This window comes from Teleopsis dalmanni, chromosome 1 (genome assembly GCF_002237135.1).
Source record: "Teleopsis dalmanni isolate 2A chromosome 1, ASM223713v2, whole genome shotgun sequence".
NCBI lineage: Eukaryota > Metazoa > Arthropoda > Insecta > Diptera > Diopsidae > Teleopsis > Teleopsis dalmanni.
The window spans coordinates 157358005-157365711 of NC_051846.1; the positions used below are offsets into that span (position 1 = coordinate 157358005).

Consider the following 7707-nt stretch of genomic DNA (forward strand, 5'->3'; position numbering starts at 1 on the left):
AAAAAGTGAACTATTTGTATTTACAAATACGTTCAAAAAAAAATAGAATTTAATTTTTGTTATTTACATTCTAAACACCCGTTTAGTATATGCAATTATACCAATCTCGTTTCCAATTTGAGAAATATTAGAACGCCTTTTGTAATCTTGAAAACATTGAACCTCGATTACTCTCATAATGTACAAAATTCATTACCATATAAAAACGATGACAAAAAAAAAGACTACATTGTCAATAAATACTTTTCGACACTAAAAAAAAATCTGATACCTAAAGTTCGTGTCCTGAACTTGATATCCTTAGGAAGAAAAATGTATTAATTTTAGGTTAATATCATGTTTCCACTGCTCACTTAGTAAGTGAGTTAAGTAACTGTAAGATTTTGTCGTTTCAGTTGACATAAGTTACTTATTGCATGTGAAAGACCTTTTATGTGCCAGAACATTCTCGGCAAGAGCTTCTGGTTGTTTAGAAAAATTTCACTATATAATTCATATATTAAATCATTTATAATATATATATGAGTACATACATTAAATTTATATTTTGTAAATCTTTTACATATTCAACTTATAAAACAGAGATATTATTAAATTCTCACTTTCTCAGTACGTTTGTTTACAGCTCAGCTATTTGTTTATTTACATTTTACATATAAAGCATATAACAAATATTTTAAATTTCGGTAATTTTCCTTATGAGAAATTTATTTTTAAGAATTACATTCAACATTTTTGGTCTCATTTATCTTGCTTTATTTTTAAGTAAATTACGGTTTATGAAATTTACTAAGTAAGTTACACTTACTAAGTAAATAGTGGAAGAAACATACTATAAGGGCGAATTTTACAGCCATTACTTACGTTTCAAAACCCATTTCAGTATAAACTAAATCAGCATACCTTAACTTATAATAACTTAAATATAAGTTGAGTACTGACTTTCATTACGACTGTTTGAGAACCACAATCTAAACATCACGACTATTTACTTGATACTTTAAAAATACTGGTAGCGCAATCAACACACAAAAAAAGCGGGACTAGACTGTCATTCATTTTAATTTTAATTTTTAAATTTCAATATTAGTATTTTATTCTTTTTTTTACTAGGGATAAGAACTCTGTGTATAACTTGTCGTAAGAAATGGCTGCCAAACTAAACAGAAAGCACCACGGTCTTGTGCTTAGGGTATTTTATATTTAATAAATTAATTACATAAAAATTTAATCATTCAAAATCATTTTACTTACGAACACTAAATATGTGACACGCCCTCCGGCTCAAAATTCAATTTATGAGTTATTTAACTTATTATACCACCCTCGAAATACATGTAATGAAGTGAAAATTTGAGAAATTTAGGAATGCAAAGAACCCTTATCCGCAAATCATTTGCAAAATTCGATAACCAAAAATTTCGCTATTTGAGAGTTCTAGGATATAAGACATTGTACAATATACTTAAGTAAATAAATATACATACATACATATTAGATTGTAATGCGACAATTTCAGTGGAATATTGCATTTTGTTTGTTAATTAAAAGCAAATTTCATAAATTGTGAAACGGTGATATTAAACAAATTAAAATCATTAATGTTTAATTAAATATTAAACAACAAATGAAATTCATTCAATAAATACATCACCCAATATCACTGAAATATATTAAACTTACATATGAGGGGGGACAGAAAGAAATATCCCAATATCACTGAAACATATTCAAGTTACATATGAGGGAGGAGAGAAAGAAATATAAGTTTCTCAATAATTGCAATTAGCAGATATATTACATAATTCAAATCGCAAGTCTTCAAAATCTATCGGTAAATAAAATGTAGCTATCTGAAATTAAGTTGAATTACTAAGATAATTAGATATAGTTGTATCCGCAATGCTAATGTTGCTGTCATATCGTTTATATTAATTAAGAATAGGCTGATAATCGAAACATGTTAGAAATGCGTACAATACACCAATCAAACCAAACCACCCAAAGTACTATATATGTCCAGGTAAGCATAGTAATTATATACCAACAATACATAAGTACATATAATTGCAGAATAGCAAACATCTCATAAACGATATCTTAAACAAAAATTAGTTATATCTGCAGCACAGCAAAAATATATATATAAACTGGCGTACGTATGTTTTTATGTAAATGATTTAAATGATTGCAATTGTTTGTCCCTGGAGGCGACTTTAAACATACGCAGTTAATCAGTTCTGAGAGCGTCTTGAGGAACATTACGCGAAAGGACAACTGCCAGCAGCATAGTAACAAACCATGGTCATTTCAATTTGGTGCCTGTACTTCTACTTGTTCCATCTTATATATCAGACGCATGCATATTTTGGACAAGTGATTTGCAATTGTGTATGCGTTAGTAAATATTCATATACTGGGTTGGGCGTGTATTACTTCATATTTGGATATGCTCACGCATTTAGAGATTAACAATCTTATTAGTGGAAATGCATTTGAATTTGGACAAACGCAGCCATTATGATGGCGTTAGTAGTTTCATGCAGTAGACCAGCTTATACCATCACAAACTACCTCATAGAAAACACATTCCGTACCTTATGTATTTAATAAATTTGCATATTAGTGCTTGTTTATTAAAGCCACACACTTACACACTCGCTAACTCAAAACTGATTCTTACTCATTAGCATTAAAATCTACCAAACGCTCAAATTCACTATGCGAGCTCCTTACATGTTTCTGCGATTATATATAAATATATATTATATTATTATGTCTACATATGGATACATATGCAATGCATATATAAAACGGAATATAAATACATATTTTGTTACTGTAAATACATTTGAATTGCATTAATCTATTCAAGTATTTCATATCAATGTATATCATTATAATTATAATTATTGTGGCATTATCAAAATTCCATAAGCTCATATATGAACCTCTTGGATTAAGTCATTTTGTGGAAAGGAATAATTATTTAATTTAAGAATTCATAAATTGTGAAAAACATATACATTCCATTACCATCCTTTTAGAATTATATTTTAATTTTAAATAATAAAATTTTCTGGCTTTTTTAAAATATGTAACCATTATTTTAAGTTGTCAATTCATTTTCATTATCCGAGTTCATCTTTTAATATTTTGCTTAATTCTTTGAAAATAAAAATGAACCTGAATCGAGTGATATATATTTATGTCAGAGGTTGAATTTCATAAACAGCTCATATAAGCATTTTGGGTAATCAGTGGGGTTAAATCTTACATGGTAAGAAAGTATTATTCTACAAACTAACTAAAAAAATTTGTAGCGGTATCTAGCTTAGTCCAATTTACATCAATGGCATTATTGGAACCTTACAATTTAATTTTTGTGTAGACGTATAAAACCTTTACGCTTGTAGACTCACTACGCTTGCTTGAAAAAGTAATATTGCATACGTAAATTTCTCAACTTAAAGAAACGCAGCATTTTCAGAAATCGATTTCAAGTGTCAAGTTGCCGTTGGTGTGTATAAGTCAAACTACATTTGTTTGATGAAAAATTCCGGATAATTTTTCATATATTTAATGTAATAAAACTCTAATAATAAAACTATAATATAATAAAACTCAAGTGGATAATTGTTCAAAAATCAGATTTCTAATGGAGTTTACCAAATCAACATATTCTAAAATCCATAACAATTTATCTAAATTTTCTAGATAAACCTAGCATACCTATCAAGGCTGGTTAGTAGCTCGCTAGGTACAATATTACTGTAACTTATTCCTTTCAAACAATTTTGAAAGACATTATATCACACTAAAATTAAGTCATGCTTAATTTTTCTTAGAAATATACACCATATTTAAAATTTGTTAAGATTTTATATAATATATTACCTCTTAATTACCGCTTTATTATGAGGTATTTTGTAGACTATATAATAATAAATCCTAATATATAATAAACAGGGGAATAAGAACTGTTTTGTAATCAAAGTTGTTGTAGTGATGAAGTGATACCTTCGAAAGCACCTTAACAGTACTGTCTTGCTTGTCTTGTGAACTACATTTTAATTAGGCTAATATTAATGGGACAATATGATGGAAAATATCATATGCTATATAAACTACCAGTTTGAATTCATGAACGGGTTTGATCTGTAGATATTTGGTTGAGGAGTTATAATATGAAAAAAGTTGAGCTAGAACTGCGTTGCGGGTCCAGGCACTTTCCTTGCAAGGAAGAAACTGCGATTTCCAAAAGCACCTGCTTCCAGTATGTGACGTTGAAAATCTTTAAAAATATGTTGTATAGATCAATTTTAATTACGAGTATAAAATCAGTGGGTATTACTAATATACCCTGAATAGTAAGTCACATTAATAAAGTTTTAATAATAAATTGAAATTGAAATTTAATTAAGACATTTATAAATCTAATTTTTACAGGAATTATTTATAATGTAAATATTTTAAAAATATAATTATCAAATATTATGTTTAAAACATATCTTTGAAAATAATGAAATTACGATTTTATAGCAACTGAAGATTAAATAAAATCTAAAACTTAAATATATAATCTTCAATATATATATATATGAGTATTATATGAACCTATATAAATGAATATTAGAAAAAAATGTTTTCTTTCTAATTTTTATATCACAAACTTTTATAATTTCTTTTATAACATTGTGTAAAATTGTTAATAAAAACTTTCACAGCAAAAGTAACAAAACTCCAGAAAAATATGCGAACATAAAAAGTCAAGTACGGTTTTGGATCAGTTGGTTAAGGTGTGCTAATTCTGAGCCTCACATTTGGCAGGACCCGAGTTCGATTCCTGGTACTGCAGTCCCAAAAAAAATTATTTACGAATAATTAAATACTAGAATTATTTCCAAGACCACTGATGATGCATATTTGGCAATACTCGAAACAGCTGTATACTCAGCCAAAAATTCAATTAATTAAAATAATATAAAAAATAAAATTTTTGTTGTTGTAGTTCACTACTGTTCGAAAAACCTCTCTAATGTGTAATAATGAAATTTGACCAGTAAATGAAGCTTATCACTTTATAAATTATGAATTAAGAATATTCTTGAAACATAAAAAAATGACAAATCAAAAATAGTTATTTAATAATATTAACTACTTTCTAAAAATAAATTAATAAAATAATAATTTTATTACATTGAAAAGCTTGTTCAAATATATATTTATATATGGAAGTACTTGACACATGCAAGTAATATATTTTCAATAATGTTTAATGTGTTTAATATTGATTATTGAGAAAAATATTCCTTGCATGTTTCAAATACTTTAAAAATAAATATATATAAAATATTTTTTTTCAATTTTATGTAGTCTGAAATAAATAAATTTTGTATATACTATTTTTATAAAAAATTTCATATACTTCCATTCAAATAAAAACTAATTTTATTGTAAAAAATTATAATAGTAAGACATATAGACAACGAAATGGTATATAGAGACTACAGACTACTCTAAAGTATGAGTTCACATCATAACATATAACTAAAAAAAAATTTTCAAAAGAAATAGTATGTAAATACTAGTAAATAGTTCCACATTGTTTATATTTTGTTAATAAATTAAATAAAGTAAAATAAATCGAAAATAAATCAAAAAAAAATAAGGAATAAAGAAAAAAGATTATAAGAATATAAATAGATAAGTGTATAAGGAAATAAGGTATAAAACAACATTTTGTAAATATATTTTGAATAAATTATATATTTAATGCTCATTAAAAAACACTCGGAAATTTAATTAAATATTGCAATCTAATAATATAATTTATTCTACAGATAATTAAAAAATTTTCTTTGATCAATGTTTATATATTTTATATAGAACGCCAAAAATTAGAGCTGTTATGAAGGATACCAAATTACAACAAATGCGGTGCGCAAACCCAAATATATTAGATACATGACGAGAAAGATCTAGTGAAAAGAATATAACATAAAAGCTACTAAAACTGATGTAACTAAATTCAGAGTAACAAGGAAACCAGGATGTATCAAAAACATCAATATTTTAGAATATCAGCTACTAAAGCACATGAGCTTAAGAAACTTGCTTCAAATTATAGAAACCATTACGAGGTAAGTTTAGACAAGTCGGTGGAATGGTAATTCAAATGTTATCATTTCGTGGAAGAAGAAGGATTGAAACAGTTGATCTTTCCAGATGAGTCCAAACACAATCTGTTAACAATTTGGCGAAGATTTCATAAGGTCAACTTATACGGTGTCCGTGTTGCCAAAAAAAAACGACTTAATAAACTAATTACCAAAAAATGGGTTAAATAGTATTGACTATTGAAAAAATTCATATCCCCAGATGAGTTAAAATTTAATCAGTTCGGCAAAGACTTCTTAAGGTCAACTTATACGGTGTCCGGGTTGCCAAACAAATTATAATAAATAGTCACTAAAAACACTTGAAATGGGTTAAATAATAACGACTATTAAAACAACCATCTCTCCAGATCTCAATCTGTTAGCAGTACGGCAAACTTCACAAGAGTCACTTACACAGAGTACTTTTAATAAATAGGTTCCGAAAACGTTTGCAATAAATAAAACAATATGTACTATTAAAAACCAATAATTTCGACAGATGAGTCTGAATTTAATCTGTTACATCCGATAGAGGGCTACTTGACTGCTTAATGATAAATACGTTTCGAGTCCAGACTCGTCAGCGCTAAGGATTTTAGATTTATGCTATAGAAGAAGAGTGATTTGTTCAATTGATGCTCAATATTCTAAGGTAATTTTTCAAGACTTGTATGATGCAATTATGTTAAGATTCTATAAATGTTGAATGTGAGATGACTAATATTTTAATAAACATATTTTTTATCTGTTGTTTTATTTCAGATTAAAGTTCTTATCATAAATGGGCATTTTAGCATTAGATACGCCTGTTTTAAATGCTACGCAAAGGCTTATTAATATGCTGACGATTCAAGTCAGAAAGAGCGCATAATTCACATTCTGTGCATTAAAATAAACCATTGAAAAAATATGATATCAAAGAACTTTAGCGCAAATTTCTAGACATAAAGCGAGCACCAAAAAATAATATACTTAGTTATAATTTATATTAATATTTTAATTACAGTGTGTAACAATTTAATTAAATAATAATTAATCATAGCCTAAACCTATTATTTACATTATTTGCATTACTAAACAGCATTTTTCATTTGATTTCAATATTTTTTTCTGTCGGTTCTTATTATAATCCATATCTTTAGATACATTTAAGCCATATTTACGTACAAGTCTCAATAAGATTAAACCTATATGAAAACACATTTAAACCAAGAATAAATAGTAAACATAGAAAACATACTAATTTTTTATTCAAAGCTTTTCATAAAGATAACGATATTTTATTAATACATATGTTATGTGTACGAGTAAATTAAATGTACATATTCAAAAATGGATAAATGTGAATCTATGCCCAAGTGGACAAGAAATAAACAAATTCTGACTGACATACATATAAACAGCAAGCTAGTCAACTTAAGATAAAAGTCTGCACTACATTAATGTGACAGACAAAGGAAATATTTAATCTGTAATGCACATGAGAAGACAAAATAAAATATCTTAGAATGCACATTGAACAACACACAACCCAAGAAAAACATTT

General features: G+C 26.9%; 1 long non-coding RNA gene across 1 annotated transcript; it reads left to right on the forward strand.

Annotated features, from left to right (window-relative positions):
- Positions 1–5914: 5914 nt before the first annotated feature.
- On the forward strand, positions 5915–7102 carry LOC119668689. The gene is made up of 3 exons (XR_005251527.1): positions 5915–6143; positions 6229–6813; positions 6924–7102. It is a non-coding gene; the product is annotated as an uncharacterized LOC119668689 (long non-coding RNA).
- The last annotated feature ends 605 nt before the right edge of the window (positions 7103–7707 follow it).